This window comes from Hetaerina americana, unplaced genomic scaffold (genome assembly GCF_022747635.1).
Source record: "Hetaerina americana unplaced genomic scaffold, ioHetAmer1.1.p SCAF_11, whole genome shotgun sequence".
Taxonomy (NCBI): Eukaryota; Metazoa; Arthropoda; class Insecta; order Odonata; family Calopterygidae; genus Hetaerina; species Hetaerina americana.
The window spans coordinates 30,424,881-30,445,000 of record NW_027286181.1 but is presented as its reverse complement, the minus strand read 5'-3'; the positions used below and the strand labels follow the sequence as shown (position 1 = coordinate 30,445,000).

General features: G+C 40.1%; 1 protein-coding gene across 4 annotated transcripts in view; it reads right to left on the bottom strand.

Moving 5' to 3' along the window:
* Positions 1–20,120, bottom strand: part of LOC139700992 (ATP-binding cassette sub-family C member 4-like) — a 133,079-nt gene that overhangs the window by 68,386 nt on the left and 44,573 nt on the right. The window contains exon 1 of one of the 4 annotated variants that reach the window (XM_071599543.1): positions 8,578–8,799. The exons of the other annotated variants lie outside the window; for them this stretch is intronic. The gene's annotated coding sequence lies outside the window, so the exon portion shown is untranslated. Of the gene's footprint in view, positions 1–8,577; positions 8,800–20,120 lie in introns of those variants that run through there. 4 annotated transcript variants of the gene reach the window in all.

Here is a 20,120-nt window from a genome sequence, read left to right as displayed (position 1 = left end):
ATCGAAAAGAAAGATAAAATGCGAACGACATACGGGAATAGTAAAGAGGATCGGTGATCTGTGCCTAAATATACTAGAATATGGCAAATGGAACGTGGGGCGTAAAATGAAAGTGAACAATTAAAACAGAAATCATTCACATAGAATTAATTAAGGGTTCATAGAATCTAATAAAACAATTAAGGTAGGGCAGTAGTATTTATGGGGAAGTTATTCGGGCAAAGCAGTGCACTAAATAAATAATAATCCCTGTCCTGAAAAAGGGAAGAGCAGAAGTACAGGTATGTGCCGGCCCCGAGATTATATTTTGCACGATGCGAAACGAAACAAAGACTTATTATGAGGTAACATTTAAGGTCACTAAAGTTTTTCCTCGGGAATGAGAATAAATAGTAAGATGGGGTTAGACTTAAAGCACTCGGGAAAGCGTCCAATCCACGCCTATGATCTTGCCTCAACGGCCATGTTTCCGCGCCGTGCAAAAACACGCTCCATATCAGATTTTGGCGAGCCGTTTCTAAACATCCTTACTCGACATTCCTGTCATGAATTCCTTCCTCCATGTGAAAGCTTTTTTACCTTACGTATTTCTTCTTCTGATATCCCAACTACTATGCATATGTTACAAGGAAATGCGAACTGTCAACCGTTGAGTTTAAAAAGGTATATAAGAAAAAGTGAAGAAAATGTATTAATCCGTAGACAACACTTATCTAAGAAAGAGTGAAGAAAATGTACTACTCAATATAGACCACTTTATCTATGAAAGAGTGAAAAAAATGTATCACCAGTAGACACCATTTATCACACACGTAATTCCTCGAGCATTATTATAAGTGGTCCCGACAGTGTATTTCAGAAACAATGACCTAGAAAGAGTACCGATCACCCATAGACAGGCATATTTAATTGTGAAGATGTTCAACGGTTTGTACTACGAGCCCTTTTTCTATTATTTATTTTCTAATCTTTTGAAAACATCTGCCAAAAGCACGTTAAGCATTTTTACGTGTGAGAACCGCAAGATCTCTTTGTTTCCGCCCATATTATCAAGGAAGAGATAATTGAGGTGGTTTCCCGTTGCCTTCCTCAATAGTGTTTTCAGCGTGACACCATCACTCAAATGACCGCCCCAAATAGGGTAAGACGCCTTTGCAGCCGCCTCACTAAGTAACAGACAAGATGTTAAAGCTAATTGTAATAGTTAGGTGGGTTTAATTGACCGAATGGACATTATCCGAGCCAGCCGCAAAGGGAAATGCGCGGTTGTGCGAGTTCATTGCAGTCGAAACTCCTCAAACCCAACTACTGATTACAACCAGGTCATGAAGAGGAAAAATGGCAACCAATGCAACAAAAAACATGAAATGAGGGCGACCACCTCCAGGCCAAAGCAATTTCATTTTTCCTCAAAGGGTGGGTACTTCCCCTTTCTCAGAGGCACCTCCAGGACGTTTCATCACGTGCGCTAACAGACGCTGCTGAAAAAACGTGCTCACGCAATCGTTACATCCTCACGTTCATCCTGCGTTCACCCCCGAATCAGTTCAGCGACGATGTTCCAGAAGTGATACTCCGTTCTCACCAAGCTACCAATGCGCAGTGATGTTCGACCACCTCTTGAGGCCAAAAACAGATTAACAAAAAGATAGGTAGATTTAAACCTTCATCACCAGAAGGAATTTAAAAAAATAGTACTGATTTGTCTGGTTCAAAACGACAATTTCTATAAGAATCAGCGCATGAAAGGGTAAAAGGGTATTTCAAATATAATTTCTACTTAAATAGGTGTTTTTAGTTCAAAAAGAAATACTGTATTGACATTATTTCAATTTTAACCACTAAAATATGTAGTATATAGTATATATATATATATATGTATATATGTGTGTATATATATATGTATATATATATATGTATGTATATATATATATGTATATATGTATGTATATATGTATATATATATGTATATATATATGTATGTATATATACATTCAAACACGAAATCCCGCCAAATATATGTATATATATATATATATATATATATATATATATATATATATATTTATGAATTTTTTCCTTATTCCAGGCTAAGTTATCACCTCGTCATTTTATTCGTGATCCATATAAAAATATTGTCAAATAAAAAAAGTACTAATCCAGACATGAGGAAGCGGTCTACTGAAGCTTAAAAGCGGACATTTTTCTACGGTTGAGAGGTATGGACGAAGGGTGCAGCAGAAGAAAAGACGATCACAATCGATGAACTGCGGTACTACAACAGAAAAATGAAAATCAAATGTATAGGGTAACAAAGGAAGACACTGAGCGAAACCACACGAGTGGATAACTAGAGAAGCATAAGGAGGACCCAAAAATAAAGAAGATAATTCGGTACATCCCGGGGCATGATTTATTGAAGGCAATAGATTAAATAGAAACGAAAGAGAAAGGCAAATGATAAATTAGACAAGGTAGGTGACGAGAGATGCTAGCACCAGGAACTACCAAAAGGTTTCCGGTAGAAAAGAATGAAAACATTGGCAAGAAACAGCACAGCAATGAGAGCTATGACTGAATATTCTTCGTGGGTTATCGATGATAATGGCGAAAACAATCAAGCAGCACCTCTTTAATTACGCCAGCATTTCTTATAAAAAGAAAAAAAATATTTATGATCAAAGTCCCAAACTAAGAAAGAGGAATAGGTATGAAATATCAATGTATTATACTGAAAGGGACAGTAAAATATTAAGATTTCTTGTCGTAAAACTATTTAAATATTTGAGGGATGATTTAAACAACCTGAAATTTATGGGGTAAGTTAAAATACATTTTTAACAATATTTTTGCCTGATGATGACGCCTGTGGGTCGAAACCTGTAGTATTAAAAAGTTTTTGTACAAAAAATACTAAGATTCTTTGTTCAGTGATTAAAGACTAGTTGCTACGATGATTGGATTTGTTTAAAAGCTCATTCTAAATGTTTAAAAGGCTTAGACTAATCTGAATGCTTACCTCGATACTGACGTAGGTTATGAAAAATTTATGCAATATCATGTTGAGATTAATTATAATAATCAATGCAAAAAACACATATATAGTCTACATTTTACACATCTTAAATGTGTATAGTCAAAAACTGTTTTTCTATAGTTAGACACTAGTTTTCCTTTCTTTCGTTAAAAAAAATAGCTTATAATCAGATTGAAATTTCATCTTCAATATTGTCACGCAAAAGTGTGTTATACCACACGATAAATCACTATAACTTGGCACATGGTGAACAGAGTACTAGATAATCGGCATTTCCTTCCTGAATCAATGCACCTGCCTAGGAAGATAATCCCGCCTTGGTTCAACTTGCTAAGTGGTTACGCACCGAACGGAGGAAGGTGACTCCATCGTTCACGATCTGCACAAGGAAAAGGGGAAACAGCGAACCAGGCGTGGGCAACGGCAACGTTTCATACCTCGATTCACTTCGGAGAATACGGTGACGGAGAGGAGGACGAGTATTTGCGAAACGGGTCGAGGAGAATGAATGGAGGAGAAAAAAAAGTGACACGAGTTTCTCGGCTGTATTTGAAGTGTAACGAAGGTGCTCAGCTTCTTAAAGGACGGAAAAAAGTTACGCAATGATTAATACGAATTAAGGTTTCAGATTTAAAATGAAAGTAAAAAATTCCACTTTCACTTGTACAAACGTAGAAGGATTGCTGGTCGCGAAGACATAACCTCCTCAATGAGAGTTTAATGTCGTATTATTTACATAATTCATTATCTTATTTATTGACGCAGGAGAGATGTTTGTACGAGATAATTACAGTACACATACCACTTAAGCGATAGACAAAGCTGACATATGTGTACACGTCTCGTATGTTTAGCGTAAAACGTACGTTTAACGTAAACGTCGTTTAACGTAAAACTATAGGTACACTGATAAACGATAAAATTCGCACTATATGATACATACAACGAATATGGATAAAGAAATAAGTTTTTTAGTTTCATGCAAACAGATGAAAGCTGTGACCATTTGAATAAGTTATCCTCACTGTTACCCGTCAGATGGTCAGTTTAACATGTGAAGCTAATACTATAAAGCCCAACAGCACGAGAAATGCAAACACCAGGGTAGTGTGACCAGTTCCTATCCCTGCACCACCCATGGTTTCCCAGTTAGAACTGGTACCCGAAAAATCACACAGTTTAAGGGTAGCTGAGAGTGCCTACAGGAATACCCTGGAATCGCATACGGGGTCTAAGATCGGTATTCAAACGTTCTACCCACTGGATTATCACAACCCTCGAAAAAGAGAGGCGAACATATTGCCATTCTGTATGGTGCCATTGGAAGATAATTTGAACTTTACTTTAAAATATATATGCATTTAGTAACAATATACATGTTAAATAGGTATCGAAAATACCTCCTGAAAAAACTAGGAATCAGGAAAAGAATGAATGTGTTGTATTATTTGCAAAGTGTTGAAATAATAATAAGTAATTATAGTGCAGTGAATGACTCATGATGGAGTGGTTGTTAGTTATGATATTATTTTAATCATACATCAAAACAATACGTGGAGAAGATATCAGATTGATTTTTCCAAGATTATTCGGGTCTCCCACCGGGTCCACGTTCGTAGGTTTGCCGACGTTTCGATGGCCGAGTCGTCCATCGAAACGTCGGCAAACCTACGAACGTGGACCCGGTGGGAGACCCGAATAATCTTGGAAAACATTATTCGCCGGGAAAATACCAGATCATTCTTCAGATTGATTTTGTTTATTTTAATATCAATTTAAATTAATAGAATGACTAAAAACCCACATAAGGTGAGAAATACATACAAATGGCTCAAAATCAAAGATTCTCATTTTCGATTGGAGTCCTGCCTGGGTTTCACGTCATAAGTCGTCTCTGAAGTTTATTAATTACATAGTCTGTGAGTTGGTTAATTCACTATGAATATCTTATGCTAACGTGCATTTCAATGCAATAATTTCGGAGTGTAAAAACCATTCGCCTTGACCGGAATCTATCCCGGTCAAGACGAATGATTTTTACACTCTGACATTGTTGCATTGACATTCTATCTCCCTTAATTCCACCCAGCGACCCCAGCCTATTCCTTCCCTTAGAGCTTGCACGCTTCGTGTCCTCCCCACCATCGGTCTTCAGCATTCCGTCGCCAATCAAAATGCTCTCCATGCATTTTTACTGCCTTACTCCCGTCCATCATCATTGCTTGGGATAAATGACTGAGGTGGTTTCCCGTTGCCTTCCTCAATAGTGTTTTTAAGATGAGCACCATCAAAATAGCATGATAGATAACCACTGTAATCAACCCAAGGTTTGATTTGATGGGTTAGGGGGGGGGGGGTCACTTGGTAATAAGCCCGACGGCGTGTGAAATTCACACATCAGGATAGGGAGGCCTGTTCCTTTCCCTGTGCCACCTGTGATTTCCCAGGATGATCTCTGTCCCAGAAAAATCACATAGCTAGGGTGGAGCTGAGGGTGCCCAGAGACATATTCGGGAATCGTGCCTTGGCCCTGTGGTCAATAGCCCAACGCTCGTAAATGAAATCTAAAGATAAAATGTTACAAATGTTACATAATTTTATTAAACTGCGGTACGACGCGTATCATTTTACATGCATCTGAGATATGTACGTATATATGCACTGCAAAAAAATTATGTTAACTAAATTCATTTTCACGATAGATGGCAATACGTATCTTTGACATCAGGTAATACTATTACCTTCTTTTTACGCTTTTGAAAATGGGCAACCTACAAATCTTATGCCCCGATCCCAGACTGAAGCTTGTAGGTCATCAAAAAAATGATCACCGAACTTTTCAGCCAACGGTACACTGAACAAATTTGTTCTCACACTCGCGGTAAACCGGCTGATAGGAAGATGCCTATGATGCGTCACGGATAAAAAACGAGCGCAACCATGAAACTCTAGGAACTACATTCAACATCTCCAATTTGTTAAATATCACGTCGGCGGGGGAGAAGATAAAATTTCAAAATTTGAAAACCTAGGACGCACAAATATTTCACCAAATACAACTTCTACGACGACGACGGAAGAATTCGAGTTGATTCAACTCCGTCAAGGTCCTCCCGGTTGCGACATGGCCAAATCACATGAAAGCGACGTGAAGAGAGAGATGTTCTTTGTTTGCGGTCATGACGTGTGACACAATGGTTTTTTTCTCCGGATTGCCATATTTCCACGACCTCCATAGTTTGAAAAACTTAGGTCCTAGAATGGCGGTAACAGTCTCCGTTCGCACCGTTTGCCAGAAGAAAAAAACGCACGATTATATTTTAGTACCTTGCAAGCCACCGCTAGGTGTGTGGCAAGGGGTGAATATACACCAGACTAATTTTGACCCGGTAACATTTTACCCCAATACGATCGGACGATGTTATCCTGATCCCTTATAGTTCGTGGAAAAAAATGACATCTTAAATCTATTTGCCTCCGCTTAACCTCTAACTTTACTGCCATGATCTCTCCTACCGTATTACGATGGGGATAATGATATTTTCAACATCATTTTTGAAGAGACATACTTACAATTTATGTAAAAGATTTAATCTGTAATCAAACCTTCGCTCCGTGAGTGATCCGACCCGACCTTTTTTGAATGGTCATACCCGAACATTCAGAAAGTCCTTCATCCTACCCAGGATATTTTTACCTATGACACAAACTTATAGCTTTGTGAGTAGTTGACTATGCGGTACTTTGTCAAAGGCTTTATTCAAACCTAGAAAAACTGCTTCCATTGGAACATTGCTCTCTACCTAAGTAAGAATATCACGATCAAAAAGCGTAAGTTGTGTCTCACAGGATCTACCCTTTCGGAAACCGCGCTGATTTTTCAATAGTAACTCCAGATTATCGAGACCTCTCACGATCGAACTAGCGACTATATATTCCGCAACCTTACATGAAATGGATTCTAGGGAAATAGGTCTGTAATTGCTCAGTTCCTTCTTGTCTCGGTGGTTAAATATTGTGGTTACGTTAGCTGTTTTCCAATCTCTGGGAACCTTGTGATCTACCAGCGAATTCTTAAATATGATTTCTAGATACGGCTCAGTTTCCGAAGCTAGATCCTTAAATATAAGAGCGGGTATTTCATCGGACCCGGAGGATTTATTAGGCTTAATATTTCTCAGCAAACGTCCTATTCCATTATATGAGATTTCAATTTTGGGCATCGGTTGGCCAGCACGATTTGGTAAGCTATCGGAGACATTCGGCGAGAAATTAGCAAATACGCTTTGAAATAAAGAAATTAACAAGTCACCCTTTTCCAAACTGCTGGTTACTCTTTCGATTGATCATTTTTAAGGGAATTAACTGTTGACTTATTTCCCAAAACCTCTCAAATGTACGGCCAAAATTCTTTCAAATTTTTTGCTAATCTTTTCCTTTTGAATTTGCATAACCCCTTACGTAATTCCTTCTTGGCATTCGCCCTAGAAATCTTGTAATCATAAGTGATTTAATTCTTTTTGTCCCTAAAGATATCCAACGTTGGGGACACTTTAACTCAATGATGACACATATCTTAGACAGAACTGACCGCATGGATTGAGATTAAGAGCGAACGGTGGAGCATTTGAAGCAATCAAAACATTTTCGTCCCGACAAAAAAATTTTCTACCGTTTGAAAGATTAGTTTTCCACCATACTGGAAACATTAGCAGCATAGCGATGGACTGACGGTTCGGAAAAATACAGAAATGAAAGGTCTTACATGAAAACTTTCACTTGACAATATTTAATAATAGTAAAAGGCACGGAATAGGAACAGTGAGATGAGTCGACTAGGGACGCACGTCTCATAAAAATACTCAGTAACACACATCTCTCTGTACCGCAAGGGAAATTAGTTTTCGACGACGGCAAATAGAAGATAACCAAGGCGAAAGGATTACGGACGAGCGATGTGCCCTACGGGTCAGGGGTCATATAGATGCTCAGTGGCTTGATTACTATTTTGTCGCCTTTATCCCCCAACAAGTCAACCTTGAGCTCCACCCATTATCGTGCCAAAAGAGGGAAAAGTCTCTAACCCCACTGACCGCTGTGAACCCGTCGAGGAGAACGACGTTCACTCTTTCGATAACCCTCAACGAGTATCTCCACAATTATCAATGAAATGGCAGGCTTCGGCGAGTAAAATAAATCCATTTAACCGGAGCACACTGGACGTAGGACGGCATAGCAGAAGGGAAGCAAGGACCAAGAGTGACTTTGCGACAGTAGTATTTCCACGGAAGGTCTTCGCGTAGAGGATAGGTTCCCTCCGTGCTGTGCGAAGGCTCAAGTTCCATTTAATTTCAAACTGCTGGATTCTTGTTCATGGAATTTATCCAAAAACTCCACTTCAACTTGAGCTGGTCTACCGATTTCCGTAGGAGAAGCCATTCATCCGTCCGCGCTGCCTTCGCCCATTCTACCCCACTTCTGTGCTGAGCTACGTCCACTGTGAGCCGGCGACTCAATAGTATGTCCGTCTGCAAACTCACCGCGCGTTGATCTCTCTTCCCACTTGAAGCTCTTGGAAGTCTCGAGAATGCGAATGAAGGCACGACCGAGAAAGAGAAACGGGACTCCGGGCCTCAGGGAGGGGGAGCGAGAAATATAAACAATTGGGGAAGGGGTGAACTACTGGCGGTTCGAACACGATGCCACTCTCACTCAGCCGGCGTTCTCCAGGGCGATGCGTACGATCGGGCTGCACTTGCAACAGCGACAACCGTTCTATCGAGAGGCACTCTCGATAATGAGGGCTTTATAGCGACCGTCGCGCCGCTCGCAGATACGGGAAAGAGGAAGCGAGCGGATTTAGGGGGGAGAAGCGACGGAGGGGAAGTGAGGAACGAAAATGAAGGGGATTTTCACGCGGGGTTGCGAGGCCGTGATGCATGAATTGCATCGTACTCGTACATAGATCGAATCAACTCGGAAGATCTTTCATTTCTACACGTTCAGAGTTATCATCGAGACACTTTCAGCAGTTGAAGCAAACAAATAATATCACCAAAACCTTCAGCATTCAATAGATAATTATCAGCAGTGGTCAACAGGTCAAGGTTGATTTTTGATGCATCCATCGGGAAACACTGCTGTGCCTCTAAAACATGGCACTAAAAACAGAAAACACCATGCATGAAGTAAAATATTTTTCAATTACACATATTTTCTCCCTCCTCTCTTCATTCCGTCCAAAACACTATTTCTTTTCTCTCCCTCAAATACAAGATTCTTCAACATCCCATCGACAATCACAATGCTATGCACCCAGTTATCCTCGCTTCGTTGAATTTCTCCAAATAAAACTCTCTCCTCACCTAGCAGTTTTCGTATTTCCTCATTTTGTCTTCCTTTTCGTCCATTTTGCTTCCTCCATTCTTATCCACACATCTTTACAAGCTCCAATCTATGCCTGTACCCTTTGCCTTCACGCTCGTGTTTTTGAGCCATGCAAAAATACGCTCCATTTCAAAGTGTTTATCAATCTTTTCTTTGCATGCTATCCATATGTACCATTAAAATTAACCGCCGAGGTAGATAGCTGAAGGAAATTAGTTCACAAAATTCAATTAGTTGATTAAATAAAGCAATAGGAATTGCGGAACTGTACAAATGCAGATTTTTGCAAGCTAAATACGTGGAATGGAGACGCTCGAGCGTCAGATGGAATTGAGGTACAAAATACAGGCCTCTTCATGAATGGGAGGCCAAGAGGTTGCCTTCCCCGTACAGACTAATTTCAACGAACCCGCAAAAACCCAGATTTATGGACTACCGAAGCTCCAAAAAACCAACATACCGATCAGACCGGTAGTATCCAACACTGACACCGCAACATATTAACTAGCTTTCGAACTTTACCATGTAAGTCGAATAATAATTAATTTCAAAGCAAAACAAGCCATCATATAACCGATATTTAATGCCATCATTCTAACCGAAAAAAATCAAAAATATAAATATCCCCACCAATTGTAAACTAATCTCTTTTGACGTTTCAAACTTATACTCGTTCATCTCCGATTTTGAAGCCACTCAAACAGGCAAAATACATTCTACAACGCACAGAGGCTCCCAAAGAAAGAGTCCATCTAATATACTCACTCATGAACCTAGGTGTAGAGCAAGATTACCTAACGTTCAATAATAATGTAAACAAACAACCGGAAGGCCTGGCCATGGGTTCTCCCCTCTCACCTCTATTGGCGGAAATATTTATGGATAATTTGGAAAACACAGTCTTCAACCCGGCCAAAAACTTGACCGAAGATGTAATATACTGGTTCCGATAAGTAGATGACATTCTTGGCTGCTGGAAAGTAACGAACTCGACAACTTTGTTTCATTTTTAAACTCGGCACACAAGGACAAAACTTTTACTATGGAACCAGAACAGAATCACTCGATTAACCTCCTAGATCTAACCATCAGAAGAGAGGGCTCAACACACCAGTTCTCAATTTACAGGAAGCCCAGATCCACAGACCAAATTACACCACATGACTCCCTGCACCCTATTGTACACAAACTAGCCAGCTTCTACTCGATGCTACACAGACTCTTCAACATCCCACATAACAAATCCTACTACGAAAAAGAACTAGACACCATAAAAACTATAGGAGGGGAGACGGGACGATGGACGTCATAAGGAACCCAGATAAGAGGAAAAGACCATCTCATCGCAACCGCCTGGTCCGCAACCGTACTCCGTCTATCCCTCTTCCTCTAAGAGACTTCAGTCTCCACCCGACACTTTTACTCGTGTTTTCTCCTACCCTCAAGAGCTTCGGTTTTCCCACTCGCCTCTTCCTCAACCCCTCCCAGCACGTGGAGACACCCTGGTTTCCCCAGCTCCTATGCTCAATATAAAAGTATATATCGGTAATATCATCTAGGTAGCTTCTTTACCCAAGGCAACTTTTTTTCCAATGCCCTCACCAATTTTCCCACTAAGGCTAGAATGCAAGAAACGGAGAACGAAATGTTAAGGCGACGAGTCACGGAGAAATGAAAACCTTAACTGTGGGAAGAACTAAGTGGAGAGTAAACAGATTTTCCGATCGCTAATGTCTGGTGACTGCGTTTAGGTAATGCTTCCACGATGTCGCCCTAATTCTAGGACAACAAAAAATATTAACTTTTACATATCCATTTCAAATAAACTTTGGGATGGGTGGCAGTAACATAATCTATTATGAGTAAGATTTATTAGTTTCTGTAAACAACGATTCAAACGACAGCTTCACACAAGACGCCAAAGAGTACAATTCTTCTCACGCTTCGATAGAAAACGAAGACTGAGAAGATTCTACAACCGGCTCTAATTATAGGATATTTTAATCGGACAAGGAAAGCATTGTATTTGGCGCCAGCAGTTCAGATAGAGTATGGTCCGTACTCGGTATGATCCGTGTTCTACCTCGGTAATTCCAAATTACACTAATTAAATTTCCAGTCATTTTCAAACGTCGCTTCGAAAATCGAAAGGCGCCATTTGCTCTCGTCTAAGAAATTACACCTTCGCTGCTTGCCAGTGCGTCCCATTGCTCCAGGACCTACTTTACTGGGAAGCTCCTTCGAATATTTTAACAGAAGTTCTTCTTAGGCACGAGACATTTATTCTAAAACGCTAAATGCATTTATTCTAAAACCATGAGCGCCTCCACACGTCAGATCATCTTCGGCAACCACATTTCTTCTTGATGGAGTATGATTGACTTGGCTCTCCCATCCTATTTACTTCCCCTACGGCTATTCCCATATGCAAAGACTGGCTGAGTAGTTGTCAAAAGAGCTCTGTAATATTTCTCGACCGTTGTTACAAAAAAGGTCTAATTGGTCGAGTAACCTTAACATATGAACCAATTTTACTTTTACCCGAAAACCTCCTCGCAAAATTGGTATGGAGGCCCTTAAAGCTAGACCAAAAACAAACCATCACGCCGGAAGGACCTGCATAGAGGAGGATGAGAAAAGGATGGTAGAAATTGGAGCAATTTATGATTGACTGAAGAGACTGAGGGAGGGGAGAGGGTGAAGCGGTCATCCAAGGGCATGTACAAATTGGGATATACAAAGTAGCATAAAGTGATGATAGAACCACCCAGAGGTAAACAAAGAAGACTACGTAGAAATGACGCCAAAAGAGTTCACGAGATCATTTTAAGAGATGAATTACTGAGATTAAGCTGCGTTTACATACTGAAACAATTTTTTTCCTAGACCAACAGGGAAGCTCCAATTTTAAATGGCCTCGGGATACAATTTCAGGCATTGATCTCATTAGAATAATGGACTTTTTCATTTTATAGAAAGCATTTTTGAAACATATAATCCAGAGCATGTATGTTCCATTCTTGGTAAGTAATTAGTGTTTTTGGGAATGAACCATTGCTTAGGACGAAATAAGACGGAACATTATGCAAGTCTTCCTGCCTAGATAATTGTACGATCAAACCGTACAGTGCAGTGGGTTTGCAAAGCTGTCAGTATAATGATAAGTGTTTTCAATGGCCAAAACAACGTGTCGTTTGGTTTGAACTACGAGTCATCTATTTTTTTCACCTCCATTATTCGATAATTTGCAAACATCGGCAATTCATCGCCAATCGAGTGAGGAATGCGGCGATGGTGTAATGGATGTGAAAAATGTGCATCGCGCGACAACGACCATCAGGTTTTTTTCAATGGGCAAAAGGGACCACTACATAAGCATTCTCGACGGTCATCGAATCACAGCATCGACGTTGTAAAAAAATGTGCCCAACCACAGGGAGATAACGCTGAGAAGAAACAGAAGTTTCAACTTTATGGTGTAAATAGTTTGAGAAATAAAAATTAGGAAACCTTAAAAACTTGAACGGAACTCGTCTTTACGTCCTTCCTCCCCGAAATCCTGATTTCCACTTTCAACTCTCCGTCAACTCGGACTCGCCTCACGCGATCGAAATGGCGTGGGCACAGTTAATTTGAGAGTCGTTCCACAATTCGAGGGTCGTTTTCTATTAGAACTGTGATTATAAATATGCGTTTTTATTTAAAAAAATCCTTCTCATCAACCCATTGAAATTCTATATTTCCTGGAAAAACTTTCTTTCATTTGGTCGGGCAAGGTGGTGGCGAGTTCTTTCCATTTAGAGAAACGAATTTTTTTAGTTTATATGACAAGGAAGAATGGACATCTTATAATCAAATATTCCATCCGCCTAACAACTCCATGCTGATTATAGAATTCCGCTGGGAATCAGAGGTTTGTTGATATTGCATAAAACAGTTGCAGTTTGATTACAGCGATTTGTGGTTGTTCTAGTTCTGCTACTTGCATCGTCACATTCAACATAAAACTATTTAGGACACACCACGAAGTTTTTGCTCACATCACTTGCCATGGCTTCACTTACTACCAGTTTGTAGTTTCCACTTTTGATCGGACAGGCTCTATATGAATTTTAAAACTTACAAAGACGATAGAATATGCTCGAGAGCTAGCCTGAAGCTGAGTCCTATGACTCAGGCTAATGAGACATTTTTTTTCTTATTTCAAATCTAGCGGAGAGATTTGTCTGGGAATTAGGAAAACAGTCTCAGTTGTCTGTTGCTCAAGTCTCCCTTCCATTCGCCTAGCGAGCCTTCCTGTGTGCCCCACGAAAGATTTGATGCAAGAATACCACCAGAATATTTGACCGATTGGGGGTGGTTGCATTTGATCTGACCTATTTTGCATTTTAAGCCCTTTCGTTCCTCATTTTTTATTCCAATTTTTCATAACTCCGCATTCTTCATTTATTTCTAACACCCTTCGTATAAAACTGCAATCTGCGAACGAAAGAACGTCAACGACCTGCAATAACCGCCGAGAACACATCATCGTCTTTAGGATTCTTTTCCATTTTACAATAGTTTAATCGGTAATAACTCACGCACGATATCAACGAATGATATATGAAAAAATCGAATTGCCGGGCAATCATAGATAGCAGTGGTAGTTTTGGGTGGTGAAGAAGGAAAGTCGAGAAAACGATAACTATCAGTTCGAGAACACGATATTTATTTGTTTTTTTTTGGTATCCTACAAGTCACGGCTAGGGTGTGTGGCAGAGGGTGAATACGAACCAGCCTAATTTTAACCCGAATATTTTTACCAATACAGCGGTCGGACAATGCTCTTCTGATCACTTATCGTTAGTGGAAAAATGACATGCTAATTTTATCTGTTCTACATTTTATCTCTCTAACTTTACTGTCATGATATCTCCTACCGTAGTACGAAGGGGCAATAATACATTTTAAACTTCGCTGCTAAAGCGACTCCTTCAAATTTATGCGAAAGATTTAATCTGTAATTAAACCTTCGCGTGATTCCCAGTCTAGCTCCTCTAATATTTTGTATACGATACTATAACAACGTTTCACAAATCTAGCTCCTCTACGCTGCACGCGATCGAATTTAGCAATTAATCCAACTTTGTGACTAGGCCGTATACCACCAGCTTGTTCAAAACGAGGCCTAAACAGCGACAGATAACATTTTTCTTTGACCTTTTCATCATATTTAACCAGTACTCTTCTAATAAATCCTAACGTTTTGCTAGCTTGTCCACATATTCCCCGTGTGTGTTTCACCCAGGAACGGTCGTGAGTGAGGATTACGCCTAAGTATTTGATCGAGTCCAGACATTCCATTTCGGTTTTCCCGATGCAGTAGGCGTTCGGGAGGGAAAGGCTCTTTTTCCAAAAATTCATCACTATGCACTTTTTTAAGTTCAATTCCAGTTACCACGTGTCGCACCAGCGTCATAGCATTAAGCATATCATAGCATTAAGGTCATCTGATAAAGCTGCTGTTTATTTTACGGCCGTTTAATTTCATGGGGCGAACCAGCAGGCTCCAAAAGTCGATGTACGTGTATCCAAGACAACCAGATGTACATCAGATTGCTCAAGAATATTACCCTTCAGAGTGACTGTGGAGATAACGCATATCCACATTTAGAGGCGTTATTCTGGAAAAAAATAACTCACTGAAGTCAGGTTGACGTTATTTCTTATCAACTTAATTAAATTATTTGTCTCAGCACAAAACCTACTTGGAAAAGTTATCTTTTGACGAAATTTGCGAAGTTAAGTTTTAAAATAAAAATTATCACATCATAAACTTGGTACGAAAAATAATACTGCAACCATTAATGTCTTTCGCTACAAGGTAAAATTTTGCATTCCTCACTAACATGAATTGATATGAATCAGTCCAGGGCTAAGATGAGACTTAGGATATCTAGCTTTTAAATATACATAAGAATATGAAATTTGAATGTTCAATCAAGGACCAACCAATCTATTTCCAGAAATACTTAAAAATTCCAAGCGCCTTAGCGATAGGATATCACTTCCTTTGTTCCGCAGTTCATTCTTATACTCCTTCCTTGCATCCGCGGTTTTTCGCAACACTTTGAAATCCACCATCTAAAACGTCCTCATTCTACATTTTAAATTTTCAAAGGAACTCTCCTGTTTGCACAGGAAGGTTGTTGTCCCACCGGCAATTTCGGAATGCGAAACCCTATTCTTCAGTTTTAAACTATTTCCTCATAGTACTTGCAACAAATAAATTCGCTTAAATTGTCATAGGGCTTATCATTCTAAATGAATAGATCGACAGGGTCACACAGCTTTTCCTATCTTTCGGTTCCTTTGGCTGAAAAAATACGGAGAAAGATTTCCGAGGTAGTAGGGTTTAAGGCCACAGATGCGAAAGGCTGGCGAAAGGCAGGTACGCTCAGAGCACAATGGACCCGTTATTTCGCTCTTTCCGTGAAATAGGAGAAAAAAAATTTCGAAAGGAAGAATGAATGGAATGCCGCAGCGGCAGTTTCGCAGGGAAACAATCGGTCGTATCTCCTAGTGGATTAGCCGTTCACAGGCGGTATACGGCAATCCAAATGTTAGGACGGTCGTGGAAAGAGTGGAGAAAGAGCAACGGACCAGACACTGCGGAGGTAAAAAAAAGCCTAAGAAGCGCAACTGAAGAGGATAACCAAACACGATCGCTCACGGCTTAAGTTATTCGATAGAAAACACTCAAAATCTTGATCTGAATTAGATTTAAACATGGAATTACAATCAAAATACGCCCATGTCTCTCCCATATCAAACGTGACAAAAACCAATGTCTGCTATACACTCCAAGAAAATCTGCCTCGGAGTGGTTCTTGGTGTTGCTCAGCGCGGAAAAGTAGTCGTTTGAGCATGATGATAAGGGAAAATTGGAGGCTTTTGAAATGTATATGTGAAGAGGGATGGATCAGGTTAAATGGGCAGATAGGAAAACTAACGAGAAAGTGGGGTGGGGGAATAGAGGGGACTGCTGAAAGAAATTCAAAAGAGGCAGGTGAGATGGAACCAGAGCATTTTGATTGGCAATCGGACTTTGATGACTGCGATAGAGGGGGGGAGAACGTTTACGCAGTCGAGGTAGGAGGAGGAAAAGTAAACACATACCAGATGGAATGAGGGGAGGAAAGAATTATGCTCAACTGAAACACTTTCGCAGTTTCGAATTTCTGGTTGCGTTTCGTCCGGAGAGGCAAAGAAATACATGATTGCTCAGTCTGCGTCCATTCAAAACCTACCTTAAACGCCTGAATCCCTAATAATAATAACGTCGCTTTTCGATTGTACACTACACATGTACATTGCCCAAGCTGATTGGAACACGTATCAACAGCATATTCGAAATGCCCAGCCGGAGTCTAAAAGGCACGACACGGCACCGACGTTGTGTGAAAGAGAGAGCGGGATATTGGGGTTTACGGTAAAACCTCCATTGTAAACAGGGAACTCCCATTTCCTCTTCCAGCGCTATACATTCAGGTAGTAAAACCCTGACCCTTGGGAGTACAGAAATAGAAACTCGGAGGACTTTCTAGAGGCACCCATTTCCGGCACCGCTCCTCGACCTCAGGACGTAAGGAGAGCTTGGAAGATGTAGCGCAAAAACTATTTCGTACTCATGCCATTTCCTAAAGCGCAAGAAATTTCTCAAAGGAAACATTCTGTGCCTGTGAGCAGACGAAAGATAAGACACCTTAGCTTCTCAAAGAGTTCGGCGATTGATGTAAGAACCTGTCTCGCTTCCTCTCAAAAAAGAAACATTCCAGACTTTCTTCATTCCGAAGGCTTTCCGAGAGGTCGCGAAATTCACTCTTATGCTGCGTCCAGACTCGTCATTTAGGCGCCTAAATCTCTCGATTTAGGATAGACGCCATCTTGAAGGGTGTCTAAACTCGTTAGGCAGCTAGAGGGCGCAGAAGGCGCGAGAAGTGTATCCTAAATACGACATATTGCAACCAGATTATTCCACGTGCTAGGAGAGAGACAACTAGCAGAAGAATAATCGCCATGGCGGGAGTGTATTTTATGTGTTGATCACAATAAAATTAGTCAATACTTTGAGATACTTTTAATCGCTAAAAAAACGAAGACTTTATTGACGCGAGGTGGGAAAAGGCGGAGCTTTCCTTGGGCAAGAGGAATTTGGCGTCTTCCGCGTGAATGTAGTTAAAGTCTTGTAATAACTTTATTTTATCAAGATATTGGATACGGTTATTTGAAACCGTAAATGGCCAATAAACTTCAATTGCCCGTGATTATTATATTATTTTATATAGTAAAAATATTGTTCTGTACGTGGTGTGGATGGCGTGAGAAGTTGGACTGTAAAAGTGTGTTGTGTCATCACGTTGCGTGATTTTGGGAGGGCTGTGTGATTTTGAACCGAATGTGATGTTGGCCCTGGATGCTTTGTATATAGTGAACTTGGGCCATATGTAATAATACAGCTACGGTTAGGAAATTCCAGAATCTTCAAGTGCCATGGTTTTTTAAATGTTTTTTGTTTCGTATATGTTCTTCTTGTGCGTTATAAGGGTGCATCAATGAACCGTTGCCACCGGGTAATTTGCCTAATTGAAACAAATGTAAATAATAATAATAATACTTGTATGAGAGAAATTATCTTAATTATCTACCAATCCTTTCATGAACGGCTCTCGATGCCGATTCTCGCGGACCTACAGTGTGTGGATACACCCATTACTGCATGGTGTGCCATGCTGGTGGATTGTACGGCAAGATGTGGACGCATATGAACCTTGGCCTTTGCGGTATCTTTAAAGATTTTCTGCAGCGCTTCTTTTCTCGTTTCAAGACTTGACGACATGTTAATTTGCGGAACCAACGACTATTGCTTTTTTCGACCTTCAAAAATAAGATATTCATGCCAAATACTCGTACTTTGACCAAAGGATAAGAGAAGGCAGTCGAAATTCCAGAGTCATTAGTATAGAGACAAAATGAGGATCGTGCGGGCGCAATCGGTCGACATCATTCTGACTCCGGTGCATGACATTTCCGACATCGCTAACAGATTTGGAAAAAAGGCGAAATAATGGAATACTAATTTTTCGCGAGAATTTAAGTGACGGGACGTTCATTCGCCGGGTAACAAGAGGGGCGAGAAAACAGCTCCTTCCTCAAATTAATATATCCAGTTCTCCTTGGGGCTTTCAAAACAACCTCTCCACCGTAGCAAAGCATTCCAGCAAGCAGAAAAAGCGGGATCAGCCTACGTAAAAATGAACATCATCTTTAGGTGCCACGACCTCCCGTTATGAACGAGGATCCGCTCATTAAATTGCTACACTCTCGCAGTCCTCATTAATGGAAAAGAATCTCGGACACAGACGGAAGCATTTACGAAGAAACTCGGGGCATTTGAGATACGTAGCTATAAACGAATATAAAAATATCGTGGGTTGAACATGTTACGAACCAGGAGGTATGTGTGTTAAGCAGAATGAATAAAAGTCAGAAGAGCCGAAAACTCGAATACCTGGGACAGATACTGCGTAATGAACACCGATATACCTACCTGTTGGGGCTCAATATTCAGTGGGAAGTACACGTATACGGAAGAGGAATAAGGGATTCTGGCAGAACAAGGATATTTTGGCTCGAAAAAACTTTAATAAATTGTTTTCCTCATCTACTATGTAACTTGTTTGAACAGCCAATAAATAAATAGCTAATAAACAGCTATGCTAATAGCCCACATCCCAAATGGAGAGGCAAAACAATAAGACTGCCCAAAAGCCACCAATGCAATTGAACCTTTATTTACATGACTGAAAAACAAGCTTCAACTTCCATCTTTTGTAAACTCGAAAGACCACAGATTACTTCCGTTCCCTAAAGAGAAATTTTCGGGCCACAGCATTCGATCATTCCGTATTCGCGGTTTACAAAAATCTGTACGAATAAACTGGTATTTTAAAGCAATGAACGAAGAAGAACTGAGAGTATCTAGTGAAATTCATCAATCTTAATCCGCCCCAATTGATTTGTAGAAGAGAGGAAAAAAAGGTTTACTGTAAGCACATATCGTACACAGTATCGCCTCGTACTTTACTCAATTCACTCTGGGAAAGGTCAAATTATCGAACCAAACAGTGAAAAGAATTTCGTTCGTTGCAGTTCGAGAATGTATTCGTAAACATTTTTGGAACTAATTTAAATAGTGCCAATTCAAAGCTTTCCCTTCAGGATTGGGGATGACTAGAGAAAACAAATGTTTTAAACTAAATAAAAGTTATTTAAGTATAGAGTTTTATTTCCATCCGAAGTTGTAGCGAAGACTGATTGCGTCGAATAATAATTACACGACAACAAGTGCAATAAGCTTTCCCCTTCTGATTCATCTCATCGCATCCCTTTCCTATCCTAATGCAAACGCAATTTGTCATTAAACAGCATTTATTTCACCAAATACTGGCTTGCTTAGTTGAGGTTTATTAGGATTGGCTTTTTCTCCTGAACTTATTCCATAAAATCTATCACCTTTAGGGGTTTTGTGTAGGCCATTCCGAAAGATACAATGCGAGTCTTGCTTACATGGAAATAACGAAATAACAAAAACACCCACCGCTCCCTGAAATACGATTGCAGTTTCTCTGCAACATTCTCAGGGTAATTTGAA